At 43.3% G+C, this 15,769-nt stretch overlaps 1 protein-coding gene across 1 annotated transcript in view; it reads right to left on the reverse strand.

The window, feature by feature from the left end:
* Positions 1 to 15,769, reverse strand: part of MSH4 (mutS homolog 4) — a 1,456,061-nt gene that overhangs the window by 842,398 nt on the left and 597,894 nt on the right. The window lies entirely within an intron of this gene.

The following is a 15,769-nucleotide window of genomic DNA, read 5'->3' on the forward strand; positions in this document are numbered from 1 at the left end:
ATACCCCACTTGGGCATTCTAGAGAAGCTCACCAGCTTAAATATAAGCCCCTATTTCACTAGATGGATTGCACAGTGGCTCAAGGACAGAACTCACATGGTTAGAATTGCTGGAGCCATGCCAGACTCCAAACCAGTTACCAGTTGTGTCCCACAAGGCTCAGTCCTGGGACCTCTCTTGTTTGGTATATATTTATTGGAGGTACAGGCCAACACGGACGGACTGTGGCTGACCAAATATGCAGATGACTGCGAACTGGCCACCATAATCGACTCTCCAGCCGACACAAGCATCTTCCAAAGGGGCATCATAGAAACAGACAACTTGTGCCAGAGCCATGGCCTTCAGCTGAACAGTGTTTAGAAAGGGGAATGTGCATCCTGTAGTCTGTTCACCTAGTTGCCAAAAGGGACATTGTCCTCACACACACTAACCCCCTCAGCCAAAAACACACACTTGCCAATTGCAGGATTCAAACCCCTATCTGACTATGTTATGACACTCGAGACAGACACATTAGCAGAGTATGCTATTTGCATTACTGGGAGGTTTTCCTTCTCTTGCTGTACTTATAGGGTGCTGACATCATCAGTGTTTAGAAAGGGAAATGTGCATCCTGTAGTCTGTTCTCCTAGTTGCCAAAAGGGACATTTCCCTCACACACAATTCCCCCCCTCAGACAAACACACACACTTGCAGGATTCAAACCCCTATCTGACTATGTTTTGACACTCTAGACTGACACATTAGCAGAGTGTGCTATTTGCATTACTGGAAGGCTTTCCTTCTCTTGCTGTACTTATAGGGTGCTGACATCATCAGTGTTTAGAAAGGGAATTGTGCATCCTGTAGTCTGTTCACCTAGTTGCCAAAAGGGACATTGTCCTCACACACACTAACCCCCCTCAGCCAAAAACACACACTTGCCATTTGCAGGATTCAAACCCTATCTGACTATGCTATGTCACTCAAGATGGACACATTAGCTGAGTGTGCTATTCACATTACTGGGAGGTTTCCCTTCTCTTGCTGTACTTATAGGGTGCTGACATCATCAGTGTTTGGAAAGGGAAATGTGCATCCTGTAGTCTGTTCTCCTAGTTGCCGAAAGGGACATTTCCCTCATACACAATTGCACACACACTAACCCCCCTCAGGCAAACACACACACTTGCCATTTGCAGGATTCAAACCCCTATTTGACTATGTCATGACACTCGAGACAGACACATTAGCAGAGTGTGCTATTCACATTACTGGGAGGTTTCCCTTCTCTTGCTGTACTTATAGGGTGCTGACATCATCAGTGTTTAGAAAGGGAAATGTGCATCCTGTAGTCTGTTCTCCTAGTTGCCAAAAGGGACATTTCCTTCACACACACTAACCCCTCAGACAAACACACACACTTGCCATTCGCAGGATTCAAACCCCTACCTAACTATGTTATGACACTTAAGATGGACGGATTAGCAGAGCACACTATTCGCATTACTGGGAGGTTTTTCTTCTCCTGCTGTACTTATAGAGTGCTGACATCATCGGTGTTTAGAAAGGGGAATGTGCATCCTGTAGTGTGTTTTCCCAGTTGCCAAAAGGGACATTTCTCTCCCACAGACTTACACACACAACCCCACTCACACACTGAGCATTTGCAGGATTCAAACCCCTACCTGACTATGTTATGACACTTGTGACAGACACATTAGCGGAGCACGCTATTCGCATTACTGGGAAGTTTCTTTTCTCCTGCTGTACTTATAGGGTGCTGACATCATCGGTGTTTAGAAAAGGGAATGAGCATCCTGTGGGGAGGCAGACACCAAGCACACTCTGGCTTAGCTGTCATTCCCTAGGGCAAACAGCCTAGTGTTGACCTCTACACCCATATGTTTAATTGTCAAATGCACATTATTTGTTGCTGGTAGACTGTTTGCACATCTTTATTGCCATAGCATTCCCTGTTTGTATGAACAACTTGTGCATCTGTGGAAGATGTTTGCATATGGGAGGGATCCACTATATCACGTATGTCTCTGTAGTCATTTAACTGTGTGCACTGGGCAGACTGCTGTAATGTGGTTGGTTCCTGGAATAACACATAAAAATACCAGATATGTGTGTCCAACTGCTAAACTGGGATTTGGCCTAAGTGTGTGAGCATGCCCTGTTCAGCCTTCCCATGGCATGTTGTCTGACATATGTCTCATTTATCAAAGTGTGTGAGCATGCCCAGTGTGAGCATTCCATATGTTGGACTCTGCAGCCCACCACATTTGTGGATGAGTGTGAACTTCAACAAATATCACCCGTTTATGGTTGTGTGTTGTGTGTCATGTTGTGTAGTATCTGTACAACTGCTTTGTGTGTGAACACAACAGGATTATACTGTGCCTGCAGTGTTTGCATGGGATACTTTGCATACAGTTGTCAACATCCTTTCACACTGACCTAACACTGTAGTACTGTATAGTGTACTGGTAGTACTTTGACTGTGGTGGACAGTATCCTGGGCTTTAGTGCTATCACTGCTTTACATTTCGATAGTGAGCACAACAGCCTGGTTAGGGGCCAGTTGTGTACATCTGACCATGTTGCAGTCTGTTCAGATATGAACTACTTAAACCAGGCTTGTCCAACATTGGTAGTGTATTCCACAACATAGGTGTACATTTGCAAACACTAGCGATGTGCCCTAGTCCATGTCTAATGCTAGTTGGAGAGTGTGTTTGTCCTTCAACACACATTGTAAGTGGAGTTTGCCATGACATATGTCATGGTTAGTATACTGTGCCTCTGTCTACCTGTGACATGACAGTGATACCCAGGATAAAGCTACCATCTCCCATCCACTCATCAAGATTCCTATTGAGGAAGATTGATAAGTGACTCTATGGGTAGCCTGTACTGGGGTTCACTCATGGGTGGGGTGGCTTCTGTGTTATGGATCATGCAGTACAGCTTGTCCTATGTAAGTCAGTGCTGGGGTTCAGGTCTCTCATGTGCATAGCTCACTGCCATTCAGATTGTACAAGGTGCAGCATGTTTATTGATACCAGCAACACAGGCAACACATGGCATCTGTGCAAGCTCTTTGATACTCCTGGTGAGGTACTGTTGGGGACTTTACGGTTGATGGAGATGTCTGCTGAGGTACATCCCACAGGAGCTATTGTAGTCAATTGTACCGCTGATGAAGGATGACTGTAGAGCCACAATGACCTCCCCTTATCTAGATCTGACAACCTTCATGATTAGGTGGGTATATGGTATGTTTCTGTAAACACTACAGCACATGTTTGTCCAATGCAGGATATCTATCACCTTGTGTCCCCAGGTCTCTCATTACATGTTAACTACATAATGGGTTAACACCTATGTGGTAATTGGTGGGCACTTACTGTATATCCATGGGGTTGACTATACACGTTTCTGCAATTAGCTTGCTGACATGGCTATGGCACCAGTTGTCTGTTTCTATGTGGCCCTTTTGTGGGATGCTTGTGTCAGCTGGTGGATCATATGTGGTGAGCAGTTTGTAGTCCTCTGCAAACATGTTCGGACACAGTCCTTCCATGTTTGCCTGTACCTATGGGACATATATGCCAGACGAGGGAGATCCCAGGACCAAGCCTTGTGGGATGCCAGTTATATCTGGTTTGTAGTCTGACATGGCTGCAGCATGTCTGACCATGTCCGTTCTGTCCTTGGTCTGGTTTGCAACCCCTCTACTGACATAGGGGTTTATATTTAAGCTGGTGAGCTTATCTATAATGAACACGTAGGGTATTGTATAGAAGCCTTTGCAAGGTCCAGCTACGCTGTGTGGACCACATTGCCCTCATCAATGACCTTAATGACTGTTTCCATTGAGTCAAACATGTTTAGGGGTAGGATCTGCACTTAAGAAAGCCACACTGGGTAGGGTCCGGTGTCAGTAGGTCCCCAATATCTTTATGTCTGTGGTACATGCTGATCCTTTCCATAGCTGTGCAGACCGAGCTTCTCAGGATTCTGGGGTAGTAGTTTTCAGTATCCATTCAGGCAACACCTTTGATGAGAAGGACCACTGTTGTTGTACACTGCTCTTTGGGTACATATTCTGTGGTAAGGCTGACATTGAGCAGTAGTGTGGTTTGGCATTCCATTCATCTTGGAGTCCATGATGCACTAAGCCCAGGACACCATCTCATACCATTGCTGCTGTGTGTTTTGCTTTGTAGATGTTGGCTGTTACCTCAGCATCTGCAATGTCAGGGGGCCAGCAGTCTGCTGGGATAGATATTCTGCATTCGGGCGGGGGGGGGTTTGCACTGCACCTGTCAGGATGTGTGTTGGCAATATGCGTGTGTTTGTGATATTTGTGTGATTCAGAGCATATCTGTGAATTCCCAACATGGTTCCTACCATCAGTTGTGAAAGCCTTGGGATTATCCTTAGTGTCCTGTACAATTTCTATCTTCATAGGTTCATAGGTTCATACTAGGCTATCCACCCTAGGGCATTTGTTAGCCTAGCCAGAGAGTGTGTGGCTTTTGCCACCCCTTGCTATGTGAATATTATGGCCATTTATGATTTGCTTTGCTGTGCCTCTGTCTGGACATGACACAGTGAAGACCCCAGTGTAACTCTACAATCATCCATCCACTTGGCAAGATTCCTGTTGAAGAGTGTCAGTGAGGGGCTCTGCCTAACATGGAGTGGGATTCTGGTCCAGGGTGTGGGGAGCCTCTGGATTATGTATCTGTCCCACCAGCACATCCTATTTCATTATTTGTTGAGGTTGACATCTCTCACTCTCACAGCTCCGATGGATTTGAGTTTTCTGGGGTGGAGCATGTCCATTACTCCTGTGTTGGGCATGGCCTTCTACAACAGGCATGCAATGCCTCTGTGTAGGCAGTATGTGACTGCATACAGCTGGGGTGTCTACAGCCAGGCAGCATATGACATATATTTGAGACCCTTTATCCTCTTGGTGAGGTACCTTTGAGGTCTTTCTAACTGCTGCAGGTGTCAGGTAAGGTACATCCCATATGAGGCATTGTACTAGATTATGGGTGTGATTAGAGAACAGTATAGGGGCACAATGACCTCTGTTGATGTAGATGTGAATCCTTTCCTGATACGGTGTCAAATGTAGACAGTCTTCCTAGCCACATTGGCAATGTGGGTGTCACATAACAGGTTACTGTCCACTTGTGTCCCTAGGTCCCTGGTTACTCCTTCCATACATAATGGTTTACCACCTATGTGGTAATATGTGGTACCTTGTTTGGTATTTGGTGGGACATTCATACTGTCCAGTGTCTTCAGGACGGCTGGGTGGGGTTCCTGTGTGTGAGAGTGTGGTCTGTAGCATGCTACAGACTGTACAGCAGTCTTGCCTACAGTTAGTTGCACATTGTCAGCTACCTGGACGTATGGGTGTCTGTGCTGAATATGGATACTCACCCTCCTTTTATGTTTTGTTCCAGGTTTTGGGGCCATGACACATGATACGTGGTATAACCTGGTAGTGCTGGTGTGCTGTCAGGAGGCTTGCAGCAGGTTTCTGTCACTGCACAGACATCGATGTTCTCCATACTGGGGATGACCTTGGGATCATGCATATTGGGGTTTACACATCTGGCATTGGTCAGCATTACCCTTATGTTTCTTTCCACTTATGTTTTCTAGGGTGGTGGGTCAGTCTTTTCAGCCTTGCCTACAAAAGGCTCTATGGAGGTGGCAAAGGCCTTATCCAATATTCAGACGCCCAGGGGTAACAGGTGCAAGCCATCCCAAGAACAGCTGCGTGGCTTGTCAAGCATGACATCCCAAGCAGACAGACATTGGATCCCTTTGGAGTGACCTGCATACTTCTGTTATGTGGCGTATTGTGGCAGCCTACAGTCAGCTTACTGTACCCTTTCCCTTGCTCAGTCTGGTGTGCGGGACAGCAGTGTGTCTGACTATGGAGTCACCTATTATAACTGTATCAGGCATGTTGTTTCTCCTTCTGGCCTGTGACTGTTTGGCACACCAGCTTTGTGTACTATGTGTTGCATGTGCTATGTTTGGAGGTTGTTTGATTGGGTGTCTGCTTTAGAGGCCTCTGTTGGTGTGCTGTGTTTGTAATTTGTGCCTCCGGGAATGCTTTTCTGTGTTTATGTCTTTGGTTTGCAGTTGTGATAGGTCTATGTGGGACTGTGTTTGTGGTGTGTGTGGTTACCTTCTCCTCCTGACTAGTTTTGGGAGTACTGAGTTGAGGGAGCTCAGCCTCCAGTTTGGATAGATGGTTGCATCTCTCACATATATTTGTATTTCTTGGGTGGAGTTGGGGGTTGTCTGTGTACTTGGGGCAGGTGTAACATTGCCTCAGGATTCACAGATTCAACTTGTTGTGGCTGGCCTTAGTGGATTGTATGTGTAGACATATTTTATTGCCATACTACTGATCAGTGATTACTTCATTGTTTATGTTTGCTCTATCATGTAGTGGCTTCCTCATTCTCTTGCATGGTTTGGTTATGGCTGGTGTCCACCATGCCAGATGCCTGCGTGTATGGCATTGTGTCTTGTTTTAATTTAGGATTGCATAATCCAAGCATTCCTGGCAGTGTTCATGGAATGGCTGTATTACAGGTTCTGAGGTGTGGCCCATATTTTGCACCTGCACAGGACCTTTAATGGATTCCACATCAGTTTGGAGGAGTGCAAATATTGCTTTACACATGTTTTCCACTGTGGTTTTCTGGCCAGGGACTGTGGTCAGGATTTGTATATCCAGTGTGATTACTCTATGGTCTGGTTTTACCAGTGAGCAATACACTTCTCGTCTTGCCATCCAGTACCCATGTTGCTGATTATCACATCCAGTATGCTTACCCCTCTTGTGGGAGTGGTACGTTGTTCCTGGGCCTTTTGGTTTATGGATTCTATGAACTTTTGTCCTACACTGTTGGAGATAGTATAATGCTCCCAGGCTATGTCTGGGTATTTTCACTCACCCAATATAATGTGGTTTGGAGGACTTGATATATTCATGTATTCCAGCATAGGCCAGGTGCAGTTCCTGGTGTTGGGACAGTAGTCTGTAGCAGGCTATAAACTGGGGGGCAGTTTTAGCCACTGTTACTTGACCATGGCTAGTCCATGCTGCTTTTGTTGTGGTACCAACATGGGGTGTGGTTATCCTTGACAATTCTTGCTAGTCACCCTCCTTTTGTAGCTTGTTCCATGTTTTGAGGCTGTACAGCACAGTATGAGATGTAACCTGGTAGTGTTAGGGTGCTGTTGTGAGCCTTGGCTCAGTTTTCTGTTACAGCGCAGATATCACCATTCTCCATACTGGGTGAGTTTAGACTGCATGCATCTTGCTGTTTCGACTTATCCCTTATCTTATTCTTATCCCTTCTGATACCTATGGAGATAGGTTTGTGTTTTGAGCCTTACCTATTCATGGCACACTGTGGGTAACAACAGCCTTTGCCAGTATCCATACGGCCTGCACTGATAGGTGCACGCCAGTCCTAGCAGGTGGTGCATCATGTCATGCTCAGCATGTCATCCCAGACTGGCACACATTGGATCCCTTTTGACTAACTGCGATACTTCCGTCAATTATTGCACTTGATCATCTCACTGTCATGTTGTGGCATGATGCTTGTTGAGGGTAGGATGTTAGTCAGGGTCCTCAGGTGTGCATATAGTACATGGTAACAAGAAAAACGAACCACTGCAGCTGAAGAGTCTCCAGTTAAATTGTTGAATACAATGTTTGAAAAACAAACTTTAGACTCTCCACGACTAATGATAAAACTGTAAAGATTTTATTTGAAACGGTGGTAAGCGCTTTCGCGTATCTCCTGATACGCTTCCTCAGACCATATACATCAAAATAAACCTTAGGCTTATATAGTAAAAAACAGTCTCATTATTCAATACATTAATCAAACTATAATTCAATTATGCAATTAACTAGAAACGTATTTGTCATCATTAAATAAACAAAAAGACCCGGAGATCTTTTAAACTTTCTTATCAAATATGCTATACAAAACAGAACATATTCATGACTTCTTAAAACAAATTACTACCAGCTAATATATACATTTTTCCTAAACATGTGTCAGAATTCTATTTAAGTAAAGAAATTCATTATAAAATGCTTACTTTGTATTATTTATAAGACTTCATACCTAAAAACAAACAGACAAACTAAACTAATTAACTGTTTAAACCTACTATGTATATAACCTTCTAAATACTTTATATGAAATGAAGAAATTTGTTATAAACACCACAAAAACCTAAATAAAACATACCTTATTACTTTTTATAAAAGATATATAAATATAGAAATTATATACAAATATAAATAACATAATTAGTAGTGTTCAATAGCTTTTACCAAAGAGCCTATGGTCATATTCAAAGACCTGAAACTAAATCAGATCTCCATTATATATATACAGTGTAAATGCAACTGACATAATATGTATATACAAGATTATAGAAAGCCCAATCTACTGACATAAAAAAGCTTAAAATGCTTGCCACATATTTGGCCATTGGCATGCTGCCTGACACATATGCACCCTTTATTTGGAGCTGACATGGCTCCATTACAGTTTTTGCAGAAATGTACTCAGTTGTCAACTGAGTACATTTCTGCAGCTAAAACGGCTCTTACACAGGCTGTTCTGGGCTTCCTGGATCGCTAATCATCCTTATTTGCATGCTATTCGGCTGCAAGTGAGGTGATTAGCTTATCCACTCGTGTAAGAGCCGTTTTAGCTTGTCTCTTACACGGACTTTGGGCTGTTCCTGGATCGCGAAGGCTGCATGGAGTCTTACACTACTCTTAGACTCCGTGCAAGCCTTCGTGAATCCGGCCCTTAGTGTTTTGGGACATTTTGAGACAGTTTCAAGTCTTTTCATGATATAAAATTAATGAAGATAAAAACAAAACTTGTGTAATTACCGTAAAGCTAGATCCATGTTGTCTGATCTTTGTCCACTTCAAATGTGTGGGTTGTCAGATTCGATCTCAGCGGTGATTTTATCAGACCCACAGCTCTGATTCCTTCACTACCCATTATTCCCTAGGCACTACCTTTGGTGCTCAGATCAAATTTGCCCCCTTTATTCTGTAATATATGACAAAAATACCATATAAGGGGATGCCTCCCAAGAGAAAACATCTTAAATTAGGTAATCCCAAAATGATGAAGAATGGTGGGTACAGTCCCAAATGACTGTGCAGATTCAGGGAATAAGATCCACTCAACCATTTTGAAGCCATTGGTGATAATTTGGAAGCATGCAGGTTGGAGAGAGTTTGAAGAAGATGAAAATCAGATGACATGGATCTAACAGTATGGCAAGTGCATAACTATCGTATCCAATATTGCTATTTTTGTCCATTCAAACATGCGGGACAGAATCCAAAGCTGTCAAACTGGGTGGTATCAAGCTAGGACATTCCTGAGTATGGTGGAAAAAAAGGAGAAGCGTGATCTGACTTAAGCGTCCAGCTTATAATGAGGCACAAATGTATGTACTGTAGCTGAGGTGGCCTTTGCACAAATGTTGTCAATGAATAATCCTCTGTTAAAGACTGAAGAGGTAGAGTCTGCTCTTGTTGCATGTGCTTTTGGTTTACCTGGTAAGGGTAAATTATTCTTCTTATTATATGCAAAGGAAATGCATTCTGAGAGCCATCTGGATAAGGCAACTTTAGAAACTACTTTCCCAACTTTGGCTTGGAGTAGAAAATGAACAATTGACTCTTTCTGAAATCTTTTGTCCTATGCATATTAAATCTGAGTTGTTTGTGAAGATCTAACATGTGTAGTAAGTATACTTTTTTGTTTGAGTACTTTGGAAAGATGACTGGTAAATGTATTAATTGATTTACGTTCATCTCTGATGCCACCTTAGGAATAAAGGATGGGTTAGTTCTAAGGGGAAACTCTCTATTTGTGGAACATTAGATAAGGGGTTTTGAGGAGAGGGCTTGTAATTCCGAGATTCATCTAGCTGATGTTACTGCCACTAAGAAGACTGTTTTAGACGTAAGAAATTTTAAAACTGCAAAAGGAGCCTGAGTTAGAGTTTGTAGCATAATGGTGATGTCCATGTAGGTGCTGGAACTCTAATGGGAAGTCTCAGTAGAAAAGCACCTTTGAGGAAGGCTTTTGAATTTTTACAGAAGCAATCTGCATGCCTTTACATCCAATAAGAAAACTGGAAATTGCAGGCAATTGTACCTTGATGGTGGCAAAAATTGAAATCTTTGTCAGAGTGATCAGATAAAAATTCAAGTATGGAAGGAAAGGGTGCTGAAAAAGGATCAAGACCTTTGGAGTAAGCCCAGATGGAAAACTTCCTCCATTTTCTGTGATAAAATTTCCTAGTTAATGGCTTCTGTGAAGCAGACAGAATATTAATTACTGCAGGGTAAAGACTGGCATCCCTGGCTATGGTTAAAATTGGAGGAACCGTGCAGTTAACTTCATGGACTTCTGGTTCGGAGGAGGTAGTCCAGATTAATGAGTAAGCAGATCTGAATAATGATCCAACATCCATGGAGGCTGTACTAGTAGAGGCCATAGGTGGAGGAACCATGTCTGTCGGGCCAAAAGGAGGCAATGAGAATCATCCCGGTTTTGCTCTGTCTTGCTATTTGTATGAATTTGCTCATTAGTGGTAAAGGGGTATAGGCATACAGGAGACCCAGGTGCCAATTGTGGAACAAAGCATCCTTCAGTGACTGTTCTGGTGGAGGGATTAGGGCAAAATACCTGCTGCACTTGTTGTTCAGATAGGACTTGAAGAGGTCGCAGCAAGGTTGGTCCCAGTGACTGAAATTTGCTTTTGTCACTGCAGGATTGAGGGACCACTCATGAGGCATCATCACTGTCCTGCTCAATTTGTCAGTGAGTACATTGCAGGACCCTCGGATATGCATTGCTCTCAGAAAGCACTGTGAAGACATCACCCATTGCCAGACCCTCATGGCCTGTCAACACAGAGGATAAAAGCAGGTTCTTTTTTGCTTGCTGACGTATCAGACCGCAGTCATGTTGTCTGTCTGTATGGAGATCACACCCTTGGGAAAGAAGTACTGATAAGCCTGCAGCACTAGCAGGACTTCTCTCAGCTCCAAGGCATTGATGTGAAAGGTGACCATGTACTTTGCACCATTCTCTCTTCAAAACTGCCCGCCCACTCAAGAAGGGATGCACCCATTGTCACTGTTGTGATCAAAGAAGCCATCTGGAAGGGAAAGTCCTTGGTCGCTGATGTTATGTATCAAGCAATGTGTTTTCTGCAGACCTGTGTAGTTCAAATTGTTGAATGCAGAGGGTGAGTGTATTGAGACCACTATACTGTTAAGTTCTATTGCAACACCTTCATGCAATATCTGGCTAATGGAATCATTAGAAATGTAGATGCCATAAGACCTAAGAGTTGTAGGATTATCCTCGCTGGTGGTGTTGGGTGAAGTAGAACTTGAAGCGCTGTTAGATGAAAGGACAGAACCTAGGACTGGGAAGGCTTACTATCTGAACTTTGGTGTCTAGGTGGCATCCTATGAATTCTTTACTCTGTGCTATGTTCATATGATATTTTGGCGAGTTTACTGATATTCCTAAATTTAGAAGCAGCTGGAGTACTTGGTCTCAGTGTGTGAGCAAAAGATGTTCTGTGGAAGCAGTAAGGAACCAATCGTCAAGGTACAGGAAGACCTTGCTCTCCAGCAGATGCAGGTGTGCTGCTACCACTGCCAGGATCTTGGTGAACACCCTGCGAGATGCTGTGAGACCAAATGCCAGCACTATGAATAGGAAGTGATTGGTTCTGAGCTGGAAGCAGAGAAATCTCATGGATTGCTTCACTATTTTGTTGTGATAGTAGGTGTCCTGGAGATCTATAGAGCACATCCAATCATTCTTCTTCAGCAGAGGTAAAATGGACTGAACTTTGACCATCCAGAATTTTGTCTGTTTTACACACTGGTTTAGGTGACTGAGATCCAGAATGGGTCTGAGGTCCCCAGCCTTCTTTGGTACTAAAAAGAACCTGGAATAGACTCCAGATGGGACCAGTTGGATTACTCTTTTTTTCTAGCAGCTTTGAAATTTCTATGTTTGCTAAGTCCCACTGATATAGTGGAACACCTGGGACTTTCTTCTCTTTCTGGGGTGAGAAGGAAAAGGGAATTGAATAGCCTCTGGATATTATTCTTAGCACCCATGAATCTGATATTATTGTGTGCCAGCTCTGAGAGATTAGATCTGAAATGGGCTCCAAGAGACAAGGAGGGTACTTCAGAAGAGGGAAAAGGAAGGGGAACCACACCTGACAGGACCAAAAGGGGGCAATGAGGATTAATATTACTCTGCAATGGACTGCGTTCTGAAGAATGTTTATTAATAGCAGAGTCCTGAGACAGGTGTAAAGGAGACACAGGGGCCAATCATACAGAAGAGCATCCCTGGGTGACTGTCCCTGAGGAAGGACTAAGACATAAGAGCTGCTGTACTTGGTGTTGTAACAGGATGTGAACTGATCACAGCATGGAGTGCTCCATTGTTGAAAAATCTGAGCAGCCACTCTCGGATTCAGGGACCACTCATGCAGAAAGAGAATGTTCTTGTTCAAATTGTCTGCTAATATGTTGTATCTGTCTCCAGGATAAGCATTGCAACCAGAAACTGTTGAGATGAAATTGCCAATTGCCGAACTATCATGGCCTCGCAACAAAGAGGATAAGAATGGGTCTCTCATGTTTGTTCAGTTACCATACCACAAACATGTTGTTGGTCTGAAATGAAATCACACAGTTGATAATATCCTGAAAAGCCTGTAATGCAAGGAGGTCTACCCTCATCTCCAAGACACTAATGTGAAGAGTGGCCTCGGTATTGGACCAGGTCCCTTGGTCAGTCCTCCCTTCAAAATGCCTCATCCACCTACCCACCCTAAAAGAGAGGCATTCATGGTGACCATGCCCAGAGGAGGGGGGAGAACAGACAGACTCCCAGTGGACACCAAGGAAGACTCCAACCACCTCCTGATTTTATTCCAGCAGACCTATGTCATTGCAATGGGGAACTCCATCGGATGTCTCAGATAAGACCACTGCACTGCTAACATCCACTGCAGAACCTTCATGTTGTATCTTGCAAGAAGAACCAAGCAAATAACAGCTTCCATGTGTCCCAAGACCCTGATAACAAGATAAGCTGGAGGTTTTGGACAAGAGAGCAGTGAAAGAAAAAGGCTCCACAGTGCCATCACTCTAGAGACTGGTATTCTTGCAATTTGAGAAACTGTGTCCATATAGCACTCTTTAAACTCTACTGACTGCACAGTAAGAAGACTGGATTTTTTGCAGCTGACTATGATTCCCAAGGAGCTACATAGCTGGAGTAATGTGTCCCTGGCTCTGATCAATGATGCCCCTGTGGAGGCAGTCAGCAGTCAATCGTCCAGGTATTGAAAGACATGAAACCCCTGCAGCCTAAGCCAGAATGCCACAACTGCCATACACTTGGAAAACCCGGGGGCACTGGTGAGACCAAAGGGCAGCACTCAGAATTGAAAATGATTGGTTCCCAATCAGATGAGCAGACACATCCTGGATCACACCATGACCATCCAGAACTTGGTCTGCTTGATGAAGTGGTTCATCCTGCTCAAATGCAAAACTGGCCTCAGGTCCTTGTTCTTCCTTGGAACCAAAAAGAGTCTTAAATAAAACCCAGATTTGCATTGCATTACATACACACACACCTACCCTACATATAAGCAGGGGGGGCAAGCCCCCCTGCACCCTTGCTACTTATATATACTAACTCTGAGGTCGCACTAAAAAGGCAAAGACACTAAACCCACCACTACACACCCTACATTCCCCTTGCACAAACACACATCACATACTTACAAACACCACCACTCTCAACACTTACACACTCACACTCTTACCTACCTGCCCTAACCTACACTTAAAACTTCCCAACACACTCACATACACTCAAATCCCTACTCAAAACTCTTAAAAAAACACTTACCTGAATCTCCAGATATATCCACACAACGGCAGGCAACCCATACCCACAGTGGCACCACAACCATGGATTTGACATTTCAAATTCGGTCAACTGCAATTTCGCTCAACTGGACTTTTGGCACTTTTGCCTCGAGATACTGAAATTTGATATTTCAGTATTTCAAGATTATAAAGTGCTTATATATATATATATATATATATATATATATATATATATATATATATATATACACACACACACATATATATATATATATATATGGGTCCCTACAGTAGACCGACAGCTCACAACACCAACACCCACATCGCCGACACCAAAAGCCCGACACATGAAATACCAACAATGGGAAAATGGTAAGTTTCCATAGTGCGGAATGGAAATATTTCCATTCTTGCACTGTAATGCGATCTCGGAGTTGGTATATTAAAATTACGGGGGGGGGGGTGGAGGCCCCTGCTAGTAGAAGAAAGGAAATGTTATTTTCCTTTTTTCTGCAGTAGCGCTGTTGTCGGTATTTCGTGTGTCGGGCTTTTGGTGTCGGCGATGTGGGTGTGGGTGTTGTGAGCTGTCGGTCTTCTGTAGGGGATTCTTATATATACATATATATATATATATATATATACATTCATCTCTCAGCTTCAGATAATTCATTCTGTTCTATACCAGCCCACTTTCTGACCCAGCATCATATCTATCATCTCCCCCTACACCTCAGCAAGAACACTCTGGAGCTCTGACCAACACCTCCTGTCCATTCACAAACCCAGGATCAACATAGGAAAAAAACTTTATAGCTGTTACCCTGCTGAGAACTGGAATAAACTACTACTAGACATTCATCACATTAGACCCAAATCCCAATTCAGAAAGGCAGTAAAAACTCACTTAAGCAAGAATAAACTATGCCTGTGCTATCTCCCCCCTGACTGACCCCATCTGTCTAAGCTATCCTATCGCTCATCTTGCTACTACATCAGTGAAACCCTACCTTTCTCCTAATCTCTCTTAATTTCAGCACTGCAACCTACCTTTCTCACCTCTCTGCCTCTAACTACACAAAAAAAAATATTTTCATACTTGATTATCTCTTTGCCCTTTCACAGCCAGGCTAATTTATTATGGTATATAACTTTTCAGCAGTTAAATGACTATCTGCATTATTTCTTGTACTCTCCACTGTACCTACACATGCCGAAATGTATATTCTAATTTCCATGTATGTTAAACTTGCTATTATATATTTCTATGTGATATTTAGTATTATTATCTTTGTACTAAGTCAACTTAATTGTAGGTATTTACTGTGGAACTTTTCTCCCCAGGTCTCCACTGAAAAAGGGCTCTGTCCTAGTTGGACCAACCCGGTCAACAAATGTAGAATGAATAAATAAATAAAGGGTAGTTATTTATAACAAAATGGTTGGTATTCATTGTCAGTCTGCAAAGTATGCCACATGAGATTGTTCTAATTCAAAGACTCCCCCCCACCCTCCACACACACACACACACACACACACACACACACACACACACACACACACACACACACACACACACACACACACACACACACATGACCTATAGGTGTCACTATATGACTTTAGGTAGCAAGTTTCATAGCACCACATGGAATTGTGGTGGTCTATGAGTGAGGTCAATGGAAATGAGCTTCCCAGTGCATTGTCCTGTTAGGAGACTTGTGTAAT

This window comes from Protopterus annectens, chromosome 10.part0 (assembly GCF_019279795.1).
Source record: "Protopterus annectens isolate FY-2018-M chromosome 10.part0, PAN1.0, whole genome shotgun sequence".
NCBI lineage: Eukaryota > Metazoa > Chordata > Ceratodontiformes > Protopteridae > Protopterus > Protopterus annectens.